This window comes from Lagopus muta, chromosome 1 (assembly GCF_023343835.1).
Source record: "Lagopus muta isolate bLagMut1 chromosome 1, bLagMut1 primary, whole genome shotgun sequence".
NCBI classification, from domain to species: domain Eukaryota; kingdom Metazoa; phylum Chordata; class Aves; order Galliformes; family Phasianidae; genus Lagopus; species Lagopus muta.
In genome coordinates this window covers 67,484,706-67,506,742 of record NC_064433.1, presented here as the reverse complement: position 1 = coordinate 67,506,742, position 22,037 = coordinate 67,484,706, and the positions used below count along the sequence as shown (strand labels likewise).

Here is a 22,037-nt window from a genome sequence, read left to right as displayed (position 1 = left end):
AAGTTGGCTACTGATCCAGCAATTTGCAAGGACAGTCAAGAAAGTTAGTTTCATTAGCTTACAGGTACTGGTTATTGTTAGGTACTGATTCTTTTCTTGTTACTATTTAAATAAACAGCCATCAAATGCATAAGAAAGCATTTTGTGATAAACATCCCAGCATCACAGCAACCGCCTCTAAGCACAGGACAATTGACTTGGTTAAGTGAGGAAAGTGTTCCAAGTGTCCAAGCCTCTTGGATGATGTCCACCTACCACAAAAAAAGACAGTTCTCCTCCCTGAATGTGCATCTTGTTCTCATCAGTGCAACACTGCAAGGCTGTTAGGAACAACTTCATCTCCTACTGCTTCCTAAACCTCAAAATCAGCGTGCACTGAAATAATGAGGGGGAAAAAAGTTAAAAAAAAACATGATGTTTCTCAACCTACACTTTCTTTATAATTTCCAGAAGAGGTATAACTGGAGGCAAGATAGTGGAGAACCAGGCCCTCAAACCAAGGAGAAGAGAAAAATGCAGCAATCGTACTATGACAACAAAACAGACAGAATTTTCTGGCTTTACCATTATATCGAACACTAAGTGATTCAAGTGAACTTGATCTCCCCTCATCAGACAAAGCTATTTGCTCTCCTACTTTCTTAAAGTAACTCAGATCTGTCTATGTCCTATTTTTAGTATCTAAATTAAGAATATTGCTCATAACCAGATTATATGGCATTTATTCTGAAGAGTAAGGGATACTGTTAGAGCTAAAAACTGAATATAAACACCCTGTGGATGTAAGCCATGACATTTATATACCGGATTAATAAGTACTAAGAGGAATTTCTGATGTAGGGCATGTGACCCTCCCTTCATTTCAGAGGCAATTATTTTAATACCATGATTTCAAAGTGTGATGAGCCCTGGAAAATGCTTACAGACAGGCAGCTTTACTCAAAAAGGCCTCCAATTCCCCAAAAAACAATTTCAGGTGAATCTCTGGTTTTGAGATAAGAGAACACCTGGGAGTTTGTTTGTTTCAAATAAGGATGTGAGCATATGCTGGCAGGGAGATAGGCAGACCTGAAACAAATGTCAATTTTATGCTGTATGAATCTGAGCCTCCCTGAAACAAATTGGAAAGGCTCAAGGATGGTCGATACAGACATCCTGTTTAGGCACATCTCTTGCTGTAACCAGAGTGACTCGTGTTGCCACAGCTGAGCCATGTCATCAGTGGAGCAGCTCCTTCCTGAGGTCCTGCAATCAGCTGCAAACCACCAGCAGATTTCTGAAGCGGCCGCATCTTTTGAAGCAGCCCTTGCCTTTCACACCTTGTCACCTATTCCTCAACACTGTTCAGGCACCTGAGTCTGGAACCTACCGCCTTGGGAAACTCAAAGGGCCAGCTTAGAGCTCTGAAAGCAAAGCAAAAAATGATCATGCTCCCGCTAGTCAGATCCAGGCAGTGTAACCCAGCCTTCCACACCCAGGAAGCCTCTGCACACCTGGGTCAGCCCTCCCAACTCAGAGCTGCCCAGCTGATGCCATGTGAAGGCCCACGCTGACAAGGGTCCCATGAACATCCCTTAGGCCATATGTGAGGCGGTTTCCATAAACGTCCACTCGTACCACTCAGATCCGCCATAAGGATCACCATCTGGCACAGAAACTCTAGCAGTTTCCCAGACTGACCCTGAATCCTAGAGATAGGTTAGCCTAGACATCCTACTCCAACAAGTACAACTGTAACAAGAAGCTAAGCTGTAATGCCAGACTTGTTCATGAGGGTGTGGGGATACGAGCAGTTGGACGTGGAAGAAGTTGCAATTTCAAACTTTTAACAGTTAAAAAACTCCCTGTGTTCGCTTACGTTATTTTAGAATGGAATTTCTTGGCTATGCAAGCAAAACAGGGCAGGCAGCAATCAAGTTACTGTGGGGAACCTCATTGGCTCAGGTACCCACTGCCTCCCACTTTCCAGTGGCAGCAGTTTACTGCCTCCTCCAACTCCGACTGCTTCTTTTGTTCCACATAGAAGCCTAATGTTCCACCTTGCCCACTCTTCCCACTTTGTTCATATTCCCTTGAATGCCAGTGATATTTGCCATCAGCCCATAATATCCAACAGCTTCTTTTTGCTGCTTGGAAACAGTTTGGAAGAAATGTGAAAACAAACAAACAAACAAAACACCACCATCACCACCACCAGAAAAAAAGCTTATTTTCCTGCTTGGCACAACCACAGCCTTTTGGGGAATTTGTACTAGAGGAGTGGGGGTGGAAAAGGAAGAAACGTCTGGAGAGTTAGGTAGCTCCCTCCCTCTTTTAATTTCAAATACCTAATCAACACATGGAGATACTGAAGTATCTCCAAGAAATTCCTTGGTGGGGGTTATCAGCAAGATCCCAGCAACTTGCTCTGGACACATTCACAAAAGCATTCACCCCTTTGGGGTGCAATATCTCAAAAAAATTACATACACACACACACACACACACACACAAAATTCAACCCACAAACAAAACAGTCCAAGGCAAACATGCAGCTCCCCACACAGATTCTTCTCCTGAGCTGTCGAAATCAAAGACTAGGGAGAGAAGTGGTCAGATAACAAAGGAAAGACACTAAGGCAACAACAGGAGCACACGCACTGCAAGTAAAGCGTGAAAGTCTGCATACCAGCTGCTCTGCTCTTCCTGGTGCAAAATTCAGATCCCAACTCAGCCCTGTGGGCTCCCAAGCAGCATGAGGGAAAAATATCCAGAATCAGAATAAGCCACGTTCAGTTCCTCAAAAAAAAAAAAAAAAAATCAGCTGACAAGTCATAAGGAATTCAGGTATCATGTGAAACAATGGATGAAATGAGAGCCCTGCAAACATGCCATGGAACAAGACAGCTCTCTTCAGAGCCAGAAGAAAGCATGCTACAAATGAGGTAATGGAGGGAGTGGTCAGAGCTGCCCAGGTCACCAGCCCAGTTATCTTCAGGAGCACGCTCCACCATGTGTGATTTTAGAAGTTGAAAATAAAAACACAAACCTCCCTCCTAGCAAAGAAAAAAAAAAATGCTGGCTGTGGTACCTGGATGCTGCAATCTGTTGCTGAAGATACCATCTAAGGCATCAGAATATATCTGTCTTACCCGTCCAACACAGAAAAAAAATACATGCACAGAGTTAAAGCTCAAGCCCCTAAAAGGGCTTGGCAATGTTTTGCATTCCCAGATAGCGCGTGGCTGAAGACAGTTGCATTCCTCATTGCCTTTACTAGCAAGGCATGCCTAGAATAAAGTTGCTTGAAGTTATGCAAGCCTTTCGCCAGAAAGTTTATCAAACAAGGCATCTGAACCCAGCCAGAAGGTGGACAGGCAGCATCTGAGAACCTGTGGATAAGCAGCAGAAATATTCCAAAGATGAAGAAATTCTTCATGTGATTTCTGCTCTTATGCATCACGCCACTTCATCAACAAGTAGGCTATCTGTCCTCCTCAGCAGGGCTAAATTCCTCTGATGCAGCTCAGAACTCTGAAGCACTTTTTTCTAGATTTCATTAAAAAAAAGAAAAATTATGGGGAAAAAAAAGGAGTTTTAATCAAATGCAAAGCAGTAGTTATCAACATTGCTGCAATTACTTACAGATCTCCTTTGAAAGAGCTGGCTGAGGTGGTTGCCAAGCCACTCTTCGTTGTATATGAAAAGTAATGGCTGTCAGGTGAGGTCCTGGATGACAGGAGGAAGGGTCACCTCACTCCCATTTACAAGAAAGGGAGCAAGGAGGACCCGGGGAACTACAGGCCGGTGAGTCTCACCTCTGTGCCTGGGAAAATCACGAAACAGATTCTCCCGGATGACATGCTTGATCACATGAGGAATGAGAGTGTGATCGGAGACAGCCAGCACAGCTTCACCAGGGGAAGGTCATGGTTAACCAATCTGGTGGCCTTTTACGAGGGAGGGATGAAGGGATGCCATTCAGAGGGACTTCCACAGGCTTGAAAGGTGAGCCCAGGTGAATCTAATGAGGCTCAACACAGCAAAGTGCACAGTTTTTGCACTTGGGCCAAAGGAATCCCAGGCATCCTTACACACTGGAAGGAGCAGTCCTTGAGAGCAGCCCTGCAGAGAAGGATCTGGGGGTCCTGGTGGATGAAAAACTCAACATGAGCCAGCAGTGTGCTCTTGCAGCTCAGAAAGCAAAAGGCATCCTGGGCTCCATCAGAAGAGGGGTGGCCAGCAGGGACAGGGAGGTGATTGGCCCCCTCTACTCTGCCCTTGTGAGACCCCATCTGGAGAACTGCATCCAGGTCTGGAGCCCCCAGTACAAAAAAGACAGGGATCTATTGGAGAGGGTCCAGAGGAGAGCCACCACGATGATCAGAGGGCTGGAGCACCTCCACTACAAAGACAGGCTCAGGGAGCTGGGCTTGTTCAGCCTGGAGAAAAGAAGACTGTGGGGTGACCTCATTGCAGCCTTTCAGTACCTAAAGGGAGCCTACAAGCAGGAGACAGCTCTTGGAAAGGGTAGATAATGGCAGGACAAGGGGAAATGGTTTGAAGTGGAGGGAGGGAAGATTTAGGTTGGACGTCAGGAGGAAGCTCTTTATTATGAGAGTGGTGAGGTGCTGGAACAGGCTGCCCAGAAAGGCTGTGGATGCCCCGTCCCTGGAGGTGTTCAAGGCCAGGTTGGATGGGGCCCTGGGCAGCCTGGTCTAGTATTAAATGGGGAGGTTGGTGGCCCCTGCATGTGGCAAGGGGGTTGGAGCTTGGTGATCCTTGAGGTCCCTTCCAACCTGGGCCATTCTGTGATTCTGTAACATCCCAGAGACTACTTAGAGCCAACAATAGAAGGGTAAAAACAAGAATACTGCTGTGGCACATGATGGGGGACATAAATAAAGATAATTTCTGTGCAGTAACACAGTTCCCATTTAGGACACCTCTCTTTTCCCATGTCAGCCTCAGCTGCCAAATAAGAGGAAAAAATACAGAAACATCAACAACTTCACTTAGTTAACAAAGGTTAGGCAAGATCATTCACGATAAACATCTCTCCCTTTTCCTTTGTTGTTGATGGGAATCAAACATGACTTTTTCCTACTTTTTTTTTTTCTTCATTTAAACAAGGAAGGTGTGGTGCTACTCCAGTAGCAGTCAGGGAGGATCTCAGGGTGATAATTTGACTCTTCTCACGGCCTAAGGTCCCTTGACTTGTGGTTCATTTTCCCCTTTGTAAAATGGGGCAAATAAAAACTACTACACAATGATATAGAAATTGTTTAATTCAGAGCTGTATCATTTTGAAGATGCAAATAAAGTGCCAAGTATTATTACCAGATGATGCAGTGATAGATTTCTTCCCACAAGCTACTTAAGGAAAGAAAAAAGCCATGCAAGCAGACAGCCCTATTTCTAATGAGATGCACTACTCAGAAAGTGGGACATCTTAAAACAGATTGGACAATCTTCTTCCAGCTCAGAAAGATTATTCTCAACACATAAACTTCACAGAATTATATATTTACAAACTGAAACATATCAGTTGACCAGGTTTCTGCAGACAAAATAAGCTTGCCTAAATAAACGGGGAGAATACACATTCTCAGTCTTGAAGAAATCAAGAAGAGTTTCTCAGAAAAGTAAGAGAAGAAATGGAATTAGATTTGAAAGCTCTGTGGGGGATGAATTTTTATTCTCTGAATATAAAGCAACTGTCAGGACTGGGAAAATCAAGTAAGGAAAAAAGCAGTTGGGGAAAAGCAGGGAAAGGCTCTGTGCAGCAGAGAGGTCACATGTGAGATAAACAGGGCAGTAAGCTAATGTGTGCAGATAAACACAGCTCCCTTTCTCTCCACGCAGACTTTTATGTGTATTACAGAGCTGCCTTCAGCACTGTGGGTGAACATAATGTGAAGCTATGTTAACGTTACCCAAACCACATTGCATAAAACATCAGAGCAAAAGCACAGAGACATGCATACTGCTTTCTGTAAGCTGCAATATTCCCTCTTGGAAGAAAGGGATGGAAAAAGCCTGAATATAAAAACCCTGCCCCTTTCCCCCCCACTGCATGCCAAGGGTGACACACTTCTTCCCCTCTGGCGCAAAGTTCATTTCTCCTATGAATGGTTTAAAGGGAGGTGCCATTCACACAAGAGAAACGTTAACTCAAAAATAAATTAGCAGATTCATGGCTTTAACCTTTCTTGAATGCAGCAGTGAGTCACAACAAAAAACGACCTTCCTTCACCAGCATCCCTATGTCATTCAATACCCTGGCACTGCTTGGGCAGCACAATGGGGTTGAACAAGGCTGAAGTTGAGGAGGGGGCAACTTCTCCTGCCAATCAGGAGCTTTATCTTGCATTGCACTCTTGATGACACGGTGGTCCCAGGTAACACACTGACACACAAGTGACACCCCCACCCCAAACATCCTGCAACTGTCCCCATGTTGTGCCTTGCCCCAGTGTCTGGCCACAATCAACCTCAAGCCCTAGGCAAGCACACCCCAACCCCTTGCCTTCCCACCCCAGCCATGGCCAGTGCCACACCTCCCATAAGCATGCAGAGGAAACACTCGGCACTATTTTGAGCATATCTGAGTTTAGCACAAGTACTAAAAGCCCAAGAAAAGCTGCACGGAGGCTGTACCCACAGGATAAGCCACAGGCACTAATAAATGCAATGATGAGATGTACACACAGGGCAACGGGAAGCCCTTGCACTCATCTGCCCAACTGGGAGCAGCAGACAGCAGCTCGTAACATAGCCCAGTGCTGAGTCAGAGGCAGGGACTTCTGGCCATCACACTAGGAGAGGCTTTTATTTACTTATTTGATGGTGAAAGCAAGTAGCAGAAGGAGAAATCACTTCCAGCCTTCCGGACAGATTGGTGAGGGAAACAGGACTAACTCAAGCAGAAAGCCTCCAAACAGCAGAGATACACTGGCACTCAGGCTGTGGGAACAGAGAGAGAATCCAGCACCCACAGGTGCCGACGAGGAGGGATTGGAGCACACACTTCCTCCCAGAGCAATGTGGAAGAAAAGGCAGATTTAGCTCCCAGTGCTTCTGCCTATTCCTAGGGAAGGAAAAGCAGCAACATCTGGAAAGCAAGGATCCGGAGATTTTCAATGAAGGCAAGACATTCGCACAGTCATGCCAGCAGACTGAAAATCCCCAAACACACATCCAGCAGAAAGTGGAGGCCAGCCAACATCAGACTTTCAGTGACGTTTTTATAGTCATGACCCATTCAAATCCAGCTGGAGTGCCTGGCCAGCTGGAATGTAATCCCACAGCTCTGATACGCAATAAAACTGAAGAAATGGGACCCACATAGGAGGACAATAGGTGATAACTGCTCTTGGAGCCAGCAGGCCACTGATTAAGAGTGTGGGGAATAAAAGCTTTTGGTGTCAGACTTCAGGGTTCCTGACAAACAAAGAGCATAACTCGCTTCTTTCCAGGCCCCTGGGCAGCCTATGGATCCCAATCCCACAGAGTTCACACATAGTGATTTAGAGTGGGGAGGGTTGGAGGCCCAAAAAGAGGCACTCCAAGGACTGTAGCAGGGGGAAGGAAAGGAAGAGAAGGGAAATAGTATCTTGAACAAGACACAGCCCCATCTCCAGCAGGCCTGGGGATGCAGGATGGCACTGTGGAGCAGCAATGACCAAAGCCAGCTTTGGAGCTTGATCACACCAGCAGTCCCAGGCAGCAGACGGGCACTTTCTGCTCTCTCCAAAGAGACAGTAAATCTCTGGGGACACGGCAAGTAAATCCTTGGGGCACAGGCTGTTAAAAACAGCAGTCACCACTGACAGTCTCAGCCCCATGAGTATGAGGCACACCATTGTGCATAGGTAAATGGGAGGGCTGCACAGCAACAAGAAAACAAGAGAAAGCACACACAAAAAAAGGTCCCAGCTGGAGTGGAGAGAGTGGGGAGCAGCCTGATGAAGCAGTTACAGCGCAAAGATAGCATCTGAGAAGAAGCACAACAGGGCTGTAAAGCAGAAACTGGTATAGCTATAGTAAGGGGTTGGTGCATCCCAGTCATGGCATGCAAAGCTAAGGTGCAGGTGCAGCAACTCAACCCAGCTCTCCAAGCAAAGAGCCTGCTGGAACTTAGAAGCCTCAAGTCCTTCACATGCCAGATGATACCACGATATCCAAAACTAAGCAGATAGGAGATAACCATCCCCAAAACAAGACTGGCAGCTCTGATATGCACTGCGCTACTTGGATCAAATCAGTCTAGACCAAATGCAAAACGCCACACCTTGAAGTCTACTAAGCTGGGCTATTTCCAACATCTAATGCAACAGATAGTCTATTCTGTCAAGAGTGGTTTTCACATAAACTTAAACTTGCCCCAGTGATCTGAAAGCCCTGGGCAGTTTCTGTACACGTTGCCACAGACCTGTCGAGTTAGATTAACTGCAGACACACAGCACTGCCACACCACAGAGGCGTGACAAGTGCAGCGAGGCCCATCCTGAAGCACTGGCACCATTTTTTGAGTCCACAGTGTGCCACAAGAATGGCTCCAGTGGTCATTTCCTTTTTATCTCCTGGATCACCAAAATATACTCAATTATACTGCCACAGTCCATATGTTAACTCCTAAGCCTCTGTCTTTAAAATGCAGAAAGCCTCCCTCAACCTGAACAGCAGTTCAGAATGTATAAGGGACGGCTACCTTTTCAAAGATGTCAAATAAAAGGGTTTTCATACAAGCAGACGCAGCATGATGTTCATCTACAGCTCCTGCAGGAAGCTGTAATGCACTGTAATTTTACCAGTGTTTGAACTAAAAGCCTAAAGGAGCTGTTGTGTAAGGTATCAAGCAAAAACCAGAGGATATGTTGACATCAATAGCAAGGAGTAAGCTGTTGGCTTAGGTTACTCACCCAGGGGAGCAACCTCAATGCTGATATCCGCTGTTACGCTTGAGCCAATTCCACTGATCCATATAAGCTTCTGACACTGGAAAGAGAGAAAGAAAGAATTTAATTAATTGCTACAAAGTCTGAGGAGGCTTAAAGTGAAATCTTGTAAAAGTTTATGATGAAGTGACGTGGGATACAGGAAGCACAGCGGATGACGTACGTAACAGCACTTAAAAAAAACAACAACAACAAAAAATGTGCCAAGAGATTAAAGGATGACAGTTGATGTACAAATAAGAAATGAGCTTATTTATTCCTAACAATTCCCAGCAACGTCCTTGCTCAGTAATTTCTGCATTTAGCGGTCAGGTTTGTGCCTGCCTCCACCTCCCAGCAGATCACAACTATACAACACAAAGCAAGGAAGGTGAATGACGCTTTGAAACGATTCCTTCTCACTACTGTGACCTGCAGAACTGCCAGCCCAGCGCCCCACAGAGCTAAACCTCCAGAGCTCTGAGTGTGAAGAGAAGCCAGTGAAGGTCAGAGCAGCACAGGGCACTGAAACAATCCTACAGCTCTTTCCCATCATCACAGAGGATAGTCCCATCTAAAGATTTCGGTCAAAATAAATGCTATTTGGTGCAGGAAGCTTGACAAAATTTTTCTGGTATAAAGTTCTGCATGAACTTCAGAAATGCTGGGGGAAGTCTGGGAATAAAACTCTGGAAAGGTTAAAGAATTCCTAGCCTAGGCAATTACACAAGCCTCCATTAAGATATAAAAATCTAACTCCCATATGAGTGCTCAGTTGAAATACATCCGGTAGGACTGAAGCAATGAGGAATGCTGCTGAACAGTATTGTGCATCACTCTGCAGGAAGGTCAGTAACCTTCTAGTTATGATCTCGGTGTACCACTGGGATGCTGCCCTGGCAGGCTGAGACACTGCTCATGGAACAACAGTTGTGCCAAGAGCAAGAGCAGATACTGGCAAGCTGAGAGAAGCTCAGACAAGCAAGCAACATCATCAGAATGCAAACACTTGACTCAGAAATATTAAGGGCTAAAGAAACAGACTATCTAGTTGATCTGAGACAACAAACACTGATTGCAAATATCCAGAAAGTGTGAGCTAAAACAGAGAGAATTCAGCTGACTTACGGCATGTGGTAATAGGGCACAAAAACAAAAATGCAATCTCAGGTCTAAATATTAAAAATGTAAAATAGATTGTCTTGGAGCATACAAAGGATGTTGAAGGGAGGTTGTGGAGAGCTAGGATTCGGTCTCCTCTCCCATGTAATTAGAGATAGGACTAGAAGGAACAGCCTCAAGTTGTGCCAGGGGAGATTCAGGCTGGACATGAGGAAACACGTTTCTCCAAGAGTGGTCAGGCACTGGAATGGGCTGCTCAGGGATGTGGTGGAGTCACTGACCCTGGAGGTGTTCAAGGGATGTTTAGACATCGTGTTGAGGGACATGGTTTAGTGGGAAATACTGGTGGGTAGGTAGACAGGTTGGACTGGATGATCTTGGAGGTCTTTTCCTACCTTTGTCATTCTATGATTCTAAATGGCTCATTGCTTCTCAGAACAATTCTTTTTTTTTTTTTTTTTTTTTTAAAACAGACTGGGAAAAACACCAGGAAAAAAAAACAACGTACACAGACCATGAAGGACAGAGATATATAAGTCTCTGCTAGAAGACTGTCACAGGACCAAGGTTTCAGGCTATTGCAACAGAATAATTATGCCCTGTGCAACACAGGAAGAAAAAAAACATCTGTCAGATGGAAAAAGAGACAAAACATGGTAGGCGGGGAAAGAAAAATATTTGAGGTTTCTATAAAGGGTACTGCAGAACGTCATGTAGAAGCTTACAAAGCTAGAGAAAAAAAGTTACATTAATGGTGTTATTGCAAGTCGGCTTAAAGTAATACCATGCACAGAAACTAAACATCTATCATTAAATGGAGCTTCTCTTCTTCACTCCCAATGTTCAGCTCCAGCTAAGTCACTCAAGGCTCGCAGTTATGAAGGAGTTTTGGAATTCTCAGGCTGCAAGGACCCAAAAGGAGCAGTAGAGTAGAAGGGAAAGACCCAATCTCTTCCATCACAGAAGGGCTCTGAAGTACAAGGGAGCCCCAGACATCTCTCAGCCGAAAGCTCCCTCACTCTTCTGCCAGGTCTCCCTCCCTTCAATTTTGGGCTGATCTGCTCTTCCCAGCCTGGAGTGCTGGCTTCAAGGCTTCAGCAGCTCATCCTGATCCTCATGACCACAACTATTTTGGTAAATCAAAGATGCTCTTTGTTCCTGTGGTTTGTCAGAAAGTTTTAGTCATTTCCTCCTGAGCAGAGTCAGAGCTACAAAGACCCAGCCCACACCTCTAGCAAGCAGCATAGGCACTGGCTACCTAATGAGAAAGGGAAAACCAGGCAAACCTTTCTCAGAAGTGAATTAACCACCTTATAAACTACATGGATAAGTGTTCCAGAAGGATTCAGTTTGCTTCTAAATCTACTAGGAAAAGTGATTGACACAATACCATTTGTAGCTTCCCTAATTTTGCAGCCTAGATTCAAATCTCAGTTCTTCCAGGCAGAGTTCACTACAAGTTCAGCATGAAAAACAACCGCCGAGAAAAGCCCATACATAATCAAGAGCCGATTTTTAGGAGCACCATTTACTAACTGCAGTGTGAGGCACAACAGGTGAACCAAAAGGTCATCAGACGCTCATGCAGAGACCAGTGCAAAATACAGCTGCCCTGGAGGAACTTTGCAATATCGCCAAGAAGTGACAGTATTGCAAGACAAACGTAAACAAAGGCAAAACAAAAGACAGGCACAAAACACTGCATTTTTCTGTCCTTATCAAACTGTAATCTCTTAACCAGGAAGAAAACACAAATCGTAACCCTGCAATCTTCCATGTTCCACAGCAATGTTTTACCTTGCCAATCAAAGGTTTTCTCCAACAGCTACACATTTCTTTTTTGAATTATGGAAACAAAACTGCATGCAATTACTTGCTGTTTGGATTTGAAAGAGACACAACCCCATTCTTGAATACATGAAATATTCAGAAGTTGCAATGTATTTAGTGCTACTGCTTTTCTCTTAGTACATGGCCCTGATTCCTTTTTTTTGTACCTACTGGAGCTGCGGTTCAGGAATGTTCTTGGAGGAATCCAATCCAGTGCACTGCAAGGAAATAATATGATTTCCTTCTGCTCTTTGCTAGATATAAATAAAGATCAGTTTTCCCTAAACATTTCTGACCGAGAAAAGAAGGGCTTTGAGCTACAAGATCTGAAAGAACATCACTCTTCTACTCAAAATGCCTCTGTGACGTGGGACCCAAGCAATCACAGCACAATTCAAATTACTCTTCCTTCCCACACACTTGCTTCATGTCTGGGTGTTTGTGTATAAATTAAAAAGCCACTATGACATCCTTCCTACATTTTAAGGAAAACCATGTGACATCTTCTGCAGGCAGCAGAACTCAAGGCAGCTTGCATTTCATTACTTCCCACCACCCCCTCACACCCCAAAGCACTTCATGAGCTGAACTTCCTACACGCGGAAGCCTGAATTGAACGCAGAGACCAGCCTTGCTCGGGACAACAAGGCTTTGTGCCTGCTGGCTGCTTGGACCACTTGAGGATGTATGTGGTCAACACGAGGTAGCATCTTAAGTTATCTGGGCTACAGCCAGGGCTCTCTCAGCATCAAGAAATCAGACAAACAAAGCACACAGGGGGGATGGATTTGACATCAGGCAGGCCACACAGCTCATCCAGAAGCAGGGGACAGTGTAAAACAAGGTGGCCAAAGTTTCACAGACAGGGAGCATTTCTTTAAATCCACTGGGGATATTCAGACTTTCAGCCTTTCAACGAGAGAGGGCATCATTTGTAATACACTGCACTCCCAACCTGAAGCAGCACAGCAGCTTCTTCGGGAAACCTCTGACAACAGCTGAGGCTTCCCCAGTTGTAAGCAGCTCTGTACACATCCTAACCTCTTGGCCCTTCAGAGTGAGGTTGAGAAAGTTTCTGATTTCTCACTTGGATCTCTCCAGCAAGCCAGCCCTCTTTGCAGCAAGCCTGCCACAAGAGGTGCCAAGAAGCAGCCTCCTTGGCCCATCCTGCCTTACACACACACCTCCAGGCAAGAAAGCTCAACTGAGTGCTCTGCTTCCTTCAGTCTGCAAGGAGAGCCTGACCATCCAGATGCAGCCAGGACATCTTCATGAGAGCCCAGAGGCACGTGCAGCAGCTTGGCCAAGCTGTAGCTCCACTTGGGCTCACAAAGCAGCCAGCAGCTCCTGTGCAGGCATAGCTCCTTCTTGTCCAGACCTGCATGAAAGCTTCTGCAGCCTGATTCTTTGGCTTCCAACAGACCTGAATACATTACAAGTTACTTCTGCAGAACTTTCAGATTTCCCTACAGTAATACTTAGCTTACACTGAGTATAAACTCTTACACTGAGAAGATTCTTTCTTGAGAAGCATGTTTGGATCTTGTGAATTCTGTCATTACTCCATGCCAACAGACCTTTTTTTCTTTTTTTCTCTTTAACGAATGAATCAATGCTACTATGCACAACTTGTCTCAAAACTTTATGAAGAAATGTTAACAAATATATTAATTAATTTCTTAGGAAGTCACCAGTGCAAGATACATGCATCCAGTCATCTTGCCTTGGTAAGGTGGATGGGGGATCTGAAGTCACATAGCAAAGCAATGAAGAAACACAGTTTGAATGATTTGGGAACCCACTGATTTTCCAGGGGTTAGTCATTGATGCACTTTGTTCAGCCTGGAGAAGGGGACACTGTGGGGAGACCTCATCACAGCCTACAGCTTCCTCATGAGCAGGAACAGAGGGGCAGGAGCTTCTAGTGACCAGCAACAGAACCCGAGGGATGACACAAGGTTCTGACAGGGTAGGTTTGGGGTTGGATACTGGGAAGGGGTTCCTTAGCAAGGGGGTGGTTAGGCACTGGAACGGGCTCCCCAGGGAAGCGGTCAAAGCACTGAGCTTGCTAGAGTTCATCAAGTGTCTGGACAATGCTCTCAGATGCACGGTCTGATTTTTGGGTGGTCCTCTGTGGAGCCAGGAGTTGGACTTGATGATCCTTATGGGTCTCTTCCAACTTCAAATATTTTATGATTTTATGTCTTTTACTTTGGAACACTTATGGTATAATTTTTTGTAAAAGGCCTTTTAGGAAAGGCTAGTTTGAATCTGAAATAATTACTGCTACAGCTTGAATAATTCCACCCTCGTTTGTATACATCACCTATTCACACCAAGTATCATCTATCAACACCCAATCTCTCTCACATTTAAATCATCCTGTCCCTGCATTTCTCAGCTGCTGCAGATCACATAACTGATCTCTTATTAACAGTGGGACAGATGAGCCGCACTTAAACAAAACATACAAAAGCAGTTATTTCAGCTCTTATTTTTGGTTTCTAGAAGGCTGTACATCTTTTGATGCACACATAAACACACAGCATCCACATTAACAATCCAGTCCGGTTTTGGCTATTACTGCACCCACAGCTGAAACCTGAAGCTGTACTTGTCCAATCTGCAAGAGCCAGCTATGGGCTGAAAAACAAAGCTTCCATCCAGACCTGAGAGTTTTTGGCCCAGACAGAAACTCAAAATGAATACTAAGGGACCTGAGCAAACTGACTACATGGTTAACCCCAGTGCCCCAAGCAGCTGATACATCATGCAACATCTCCTATCACCAAATGGTGAATCTAAACAACAAACACAAATGCCACTAACTCAACATACCAGCATTAAAGGACATGTAACACAGCCAGTTGGCACAGCAAATTAACACTTTCTGGGATCATTATAAATAATATTTATAATCTTCTGAGTCAAAGGAGAATATCAGATAGATAATTTAAGAAAGCGCCTGCAAGAAACAGTACAAATAATGAAATTACAACTGCAGAAGGTTTAAACAACACCTTTAAGCTCTTTTAAGTTAGTGATTTGAAGTGGAAGTAGACATGATCTAGGCAAGGAAGAATTTTAAGACTATGACTAATTTTGTATTAATCACTGACTGAGTCAATCTGTGAACAGAGCCCCACACCGCACAGTTTCTGTCAGCTCTTGGCTTGAATTCTGCAAGTCAGAGCAAGGCTGCGGCCTGTGAAAACAGAAGTCCATCGGGGGGGATATGGAAATAGCTGAAAGACATGGGAGATTACTTTATGAACTTCACTGAAGATCCCACGCGCACAGCGCCTGTCTTATGGAAGTGTTGTGATAAGCAGTCTGTGCAATCAGAAATGCGATAATTCAATTTGCCACAGGACGAATTTAATACCAACAAAAACCGCTCGCCAGGATTCTGCCTCTTTCGTAGTTCTGTTGAGTTTGCTAGCAGAAAGGTGACCAAACTCACCGACCTCGTAAACCACACAGTAAGCTGGCGCACGCTGCCATCTCCAGATCCCTGCCTCTGAGGTGACACCGGCTGCCCACTGTGTTTCAGGTGGCCCTGGTGCTGGAGGCCAAAAGGCCGCAGCAGCTTTCCTAGAGACAATTGCCTTTTTTTTTTTTAAGGGTAAAATAATGGCAACAGGATGTAACACCACTATCACTAAACTAACATAGATTATCAAAGGGACTTCATCTCACGCAGACACCGGTTTGGGTTTATTCTTCTACAAAGGCAAGAGCCAGGAAAAGCTTCCACATGCCTCCAGGTTGGAAGCTTATGGGACAGCTTCAGCCTTGGCTCACTCAAAGTATTTCTATAAGAAATCAGCACAAAACACTCCCCTGACAGAAAGGGATCTGGGCCCACATGCAGGGTTTGCAGTAACATTTTCCAGAAAGATGCCTGCCCTTCAATTACCCTCACCTGTTCCAGGCATCCTGCACTCTGAAGACTAATGATACTTTGCCATTCCTGGATGGAACTTAAGTAGCTCCAACACCACAGACTTCTGAAACCCTGTTCGTGAGGCACGTATATACAAGCTCTACGTTTCCAAAGCCAAGATGTGAGGCAGAAGCTATACGAACAGCAAAAAACCAAAGCACTTACCAACAAAAAGAACAAAACTATTTTTTTTTTGTCATTGTTGCTTTTGCTGTCAAAAAGATGCAGTCAAGATTTGAGGAAAAAAACCTAAAAATTAAGATAATGATAACTAGATGCTTTGCTGGCTACAGAAGCAAGTTTCATACATTTACTTTGCTATTTCTCTATACAGACACGTCAGTTGTTTCAGCCCTTTTAAGCTGTTAATATATACGCAAACAGGATTCAGATTATGTGCTTCCATATGCACTGCCAATAATCCTCAGAATGTTATTTCTACTAATCACATTGTTCCACACAATATTAAAGCACATGATTGTAGAATAAAACCCTCACCACATATTTTTGGCTTGGAATCTTAAGGGAATTGAATGTATATGTTAGTGTTTGCTTGTAAGCCCTCACCCTGTTAAACATTCAAGTCAGTAGTCACTTTTGACCGTGTTTGGTAGAAGAAAAAGAGATCTAGATGTCACACTCCCACATGTTCAGGAGACATTAACATGTAGGTAGGTAGAGTACAAGCGTGCAAAGCAACCTCACATAATGCTAAACTCTACTGCAGAAACTCAGCAGTGCCTGGCTTTACTAATCCCAGTGTCTGGCCTGCCAGCACAAGGACAGGGCAGGTCTAACTAACCCTAATCCTAACCTGGGTTATTATTATCCCTGATTCAGAAGCAGGGGAAACTGAGGGCCAGCAGCAGCCACTCTCAGAGGTGCCCCGGGGCAGGTATGGAAGCACTCTGCAAGGCCAGTCAGGAATAGGCACCCAGGCACATTCCATCAATACTGGCAAACCAGGTTGGCCCAGACCCTCTCTGTACCTGGCAGAGCATAGCATAAGCAGAGGTTTTATTTGCATTCATTTCTACAAACGTTTCTGTAACGTGAAAGCAGAATGCCAATACCTCCTCCCCACTAATACTACCAAGCCTCTCAAGTCAAGGTTGATTTTATCATAATCAATCTATTAGAGCACTTCATTTAAGGGGCAAGTAAGAATGATGCCACTGGCAATTACAATGTGTTATCCTCAGAGGAAAAACTTCATCAGCTATTGGACTCTCTCCTTCCTTAGAGAGGTCAGTGTTTTGCAACAACAGAACAACTATTTTTCACCCAGGGAAAATACCCAGGAAGCACTGACCAAACTGACCAGGAACAAAAACACCAGTGAAGTGGTGCCTGTACTGACTGGGGAGGGAAAAAGATGAGTTCCACCATTTAGTTATCACGTTTGGAGGAAAAGTAGCCTGTAATTAAATCAGGAAGAATAAGAACATACTTTCAAGAGAAGATTTTTAAAACCCATTTGATCATGCTCAAGAAACAGATGGCTGTATGTTCCTTTTTGAACAAGAACACATTTTCAAGAGACAGAAAAGTTGCTGGCAGAGCAAAAGACTTCGGGGATAAGCAACAAGATGAAAAATAGTTCTTCCCTTCTCCGTTATCACATCAAGCCCAGAATGATTACACCCTCTCCACGGTATTAATATGCAAACCTTCCTTGGGATGATAGCCCACACGTCAGCGTGCATTTTATCCCTGCATACATACTGGAGCTGCACATAACCAGAGCCAGGAGAGTTGGACAGCCACAGCAGCCTTAGCTGCTTTGCAGTAAATGCCCCAGGTGAAACAAGAGCAACATGCATCCTTACAGCAGTGTGAGAAAGGCACTGATCCTGTCACCGGATCTGCCCTGCGATGAGATGATCTCTCTTCAGCTGTGATAGTCTGGCTCCTTTTATTAATAGCTGTGTGCTGGCACCTAAAGCTCAGCCTCCGTGTCAAGCACTGCAGCGTGTCGGAGAAAGATAACACAAAGTTTATGGCATCAAGCTAAGAAACACAGGGGCTGGGAACAAGACAGAGCTTGAGAATGGACACAAAAGCATCCAACAAGCATGACAAGCCCTAAACCCCCAATGAAAAACACATCAGCTGACTGAGAACATCTGACCCCCAAAAGCAGCTACCTTCACCCCTGATCTCAGCCCTATTATCTCTCCCACTTCACCCACAGTATTTTCACCTTGAGTAGATAAATGTTTCATATTTAGTTGGTTAGTCACCAACATGCAATACCACCTTTTAAAATGCATCCTCTTCCCATTTCTTCACGTAAGATGGGGATCCACAGGCTGAGATCACCTACAGCAAGCTGAAATTAGCCAGACAGCTCACTGCAGCTCCTATCAGGCTCATTAAACTACTGCAATTATTACGTACTTGACGGTAATGCAGCCCCTACAAAGCACTTCCCTTCCCCCCTGCATCACTGATTGTTACTCATGAGGGCACTTACTATAATTTTTATAAAGAATTTCTCGTGTAGTCTAATTTGCAGAATAGCAATCACTCTTCCCCTTTCTACACTCTTCTTTTTCCCCTTAACAGCAAATAACAACAGTTATTTGCTGTTTATTCCATGGCCCTCCTTTCCCAAAATTTCTTTCAGACGTTCTTTACGAAGCCAGATACATTGGGTTGCTAGAAAAGAAGGTATCATGGAAACACAATGTTTCAAGGCAGTTGGAGTGGAAAAGAAGAGTAATTGAGGAGACTCTACATACCTAAATTCGCCTGGCGTTTCTTGCCAAAAGAAATCCACAAACTTAATGGCATGAAGCTGTGACAGGGGAAGTTTGGTTGGATATAAGGATCTTCCCTGAGAGGGTGGTCAGACACTGGCATAGGCTCCCCTGTGGTTGTCTGGACAACGCCCTCAGTCTTATGATCTGATTTATGGTGGTTTTTGTGTGAAGCCTGGAGTTGGTCTCAATGATCCTTGTGGGCTCCTTCCAACTTGGGACATTCTATAATTCTGTGATTTCTTCCTTAAATAAAGCAAGGAAAGACAGCCTACATAAAGAACTCCTTCTCTACACTAACACTGTGGTCCTGTGCATGCAACCCACACTTTAACGGCCAGTCTCAAAGTAGCTTTTTCAGCTTTTTATTAGACACTAGATGTTCTGGGTACCAGAAAGGTCACTACAGAAATAATCACTGTCCTACAGTGGCTACCACTCCCTAGCAGACAGGCTAAAATAGAGGTACAGATTGGCATCCAGCCTTCCGTAAAGTACCCATGATGGACTGTTTAGCTCGTGGCTGAGCCCTTGTCCTTGCTGAGCCCTCAGATGTCGTGTCTGCTCTCACCAAGAAGGGAAACCCTGTTGCTGGCTTTCAGCGCCTCATTACATGCAAACCTCTTTGCTCTACCTGCTTAAAACCAATTCAGCCCAAGCAAAGGAATAGACTATAGTTCCAAACTCCTACCCGCAAAAAATAGTGCTATTTGACATAAAAGGGAGAAGAAAACTGTTAATAGTAGGACAATTCAGACAGCATTTGCAAAAATCCCATTACACACTTCTATGCTTCCAGGTTTCCAAACAGCCTTTCCACGGCGCAGTGAGTTTTGTATTATTACTAGCTAGGCACAGAGAAACTTAACTGCGCCGTATTAACAACTCAGCATTTGATTTCCTATCCAAGGGTCCTACCACTTTTAATTAAAATAGTACATTGCAGGGTTGTTAAGCCTATGCAAATCCCACACTGTGAAGTCAGCGCTAATAAATGCACAGGTAATCTTAGAACTTCCATGCAAGGTCTGTGATACAGTTAAAAATAAGCTTTGTTAGTACAGAAAGAAAAATACACGAAGGCACAAGAAATGCTTTTGAAGGCTAAGCTTTGCCAAACCCAACCTCAGTCTTATTATAGGGTCTGTGAGCCACTCTGAGTCTCCCCAGCTCCCTGCTTAAGCAGGGCACTTTACCGACGTGCTCCATCGGATTTGCTGCAGGTTGAGGATTTCATCCGAGATTTCCTCTGTGGCAATCATACAACACAAAGAGCTGAAACAAGGTAACACCTCATTTGAGGCCTAAATGAGGTGCAGCAAAGTCAAAAAAGGGAGAGAGAACAGATCACTGTGGTCTGCTAACAGCAAGCATTTTCTTTGTCTAAATATAAAGGAGACAGTTTTGACTGGAGGGGAATTTTGACAGGGTTGTAGCACTGACTTAATGGAACAAACACCCATTTGCTTGAGCCAACACTGAGTTAGCCCCAGAATTTTGACTGTAATACTTGCATATCATCAGAGCACACGAGAGGGTGCTTGTAGGGCTAAACCAATTTTCAATGTTTCATTAGGTTCTTTCATGTCAGACAGACTTTTTTTTTTTTTTACAGAAGGAGTTGTGAAAACACAGTCTAGCTGTGAACTCCAAGGGAAGATGATCCCGACACACAAGGTAACCATTGATCCAACGGCCAGAGCTGTTTGCTTTCCTGAGCAGCTATAATTATCCCTGAAATTATTTGAAGGGGCAGGGTGGGGCAGAGGAGGGCCAGCAGGCCAGTGGGATGGCCAAAGAAGCAAAAGGGCTGCATGACCACCCCCCAGAGCCTCGTGAAGGCCCAGGCTGGGATCCATCCCTCTTCACTCCTGTTCCCACTTATCTGGAGGGGAGGAAATTGGACAAGAGCAGGCTGAGCTCCAGATGTGCACAGCTGGCACCTATGGGGTAGAACTGCTCAGGGTCAGGTGCAGGAGCAGGGAGCTCTGTCACAACCCCTTGCCAGCTGTCCTGCATCACTCAGCATACACACAACAGGGATGATGGTTGGATGAGAGGCCATGCAAACAAGCTTAGAGCTCCATGTAGCATTATGGCTGCAGCCACAGGGAACTGATTTTGGCTCAGCACGGGGCTTTTTGGATAGCAGAGCCAGGGAAGTGACAAATAAAAGGCCTCAAGCCCATACAGTTTATCTCACTGGTCCTCCCGGTAGCCATTTCATTACATCAGTCTTTTCCTAACGAAGAAAGGTCAAGCTATAATTTTCTTTACTTTAAATTTATTGTTTCCCTCCAACTAAGGGTATTTTTAATCCAGGAAAAAAGCAAAAGGAGATTTATTAGTTCAACAGACACTGAAGCAAACTCATTTCAGGAAAAAAAGAAGCCATTGTTTTCCTGGTCTTTTTAAGGAGGGGGAAGATAGAAAACAAGCAGCCAAGATTGTTAGCAGACAGAAAACAAAGAAATAAAGCAAAAAGAGCCTTTATTCCCAAGAGCTCCTTTTAAACAACAAGGAAGAACCAAGCAACATAGTGGTACTTCCTGTGACCCGTAACATTAAGCTTGGCAAAATGAGGTCACCCATTGGAACTGCTTGTGCCACCCTCACTGTGTGAGCAGAGTGCTGAACCCAAAGGGGCTCACATCAGCAGGGGGGCACGCAGAGCAGGGTCTCACTTGTGGGCAGTGTACAGAAAAGTCCTGGAAAGGTGCTCACCCAAACATTCATCCATAAGGGAACTGAGTAACAGCTTCCCACAGGACAAATGCAGAACAAAGCCTGGGGCAGGGACAAGCGACAGGAAAGCTCTTCCACAGCACAGGGCTAAGCTAGCGCTAACTAGATAATGTACACACACCACCCCTGCTCCCAGCTTCACTCACGCTGGGTATATTTAACAGTGGTATTACTCTCTGGTGAATTCAATTCATGATTAACCACACCATATTGTCATGCCCTTGCTATAAAAAGCGTTTGGAAGCAATACAAGCAGCTATACCCACAATACATTTTATAATACACACAGCCTGAGGAGCACCACTTGATGTATTATTGATAGGCAGCCACTTCTGAAACGAGACAGACTTTGAGGAAGAAAACGGCACAACAAATGCACAAAACTGCTGCAGGACTTAGATAAACAGACTAATTAGCAGAGAGCTTGTATACATTGAAAAATTTAACTGAAGCGGTGCCCCTAGCTTGACCTCCCATCTGCATCTCTAATTGGAATATGGCTCTTTTAATTTGTGTTAGAAGGAGACGGAGGCAACAGCTCAACTAAGAGCATTCCAGGGACACCAAAGGGGCAGGCAGCACTGGGGTATCCTTAAGTCCTGCAAGCTTGCCCCAGTGTTCTCCCAAAAATGGGCACAGGTGGGAAGGAACAACAACCGCATATCCTGTGGACAAATTCAGAAAGCAACTAAGCCCTTTTAATTATGAATATAT

The 22,037-nt window shown here is 44.6% G+C and overlaps 1 protein-coding gene across 11 annotated transcripts in view; it reads right to left on the bottom strand.

The window, feature by feature from the left end:
* PPFIBP1 (PPFIA binding protein 1) overlaps positions 1-22,037 on the bottom strand; it is a 100,222-nt gene that overhangs the window by 66,798 nt on the left and 11,387 nt on the right. For 9 of the 11 annotated variants that reach the window (XM_048933485.1, XM_048933490.1, XM_048933489.1 and 6 more), the window contains exon 1: positions 2,669-2,778. The gene's annotated coding sequence lies outside the window, so the exon portion shown is untranslated. Of the gene's footprint in view, positions 1-255; positions 369-2,668; positions 2,779-8,903; positions 8,980-22,037 lie in introns of those variants that run through there. The other 2 variants (XM_048933486.1, XM_048933487.1) reach the window with 2 other exon arrangements.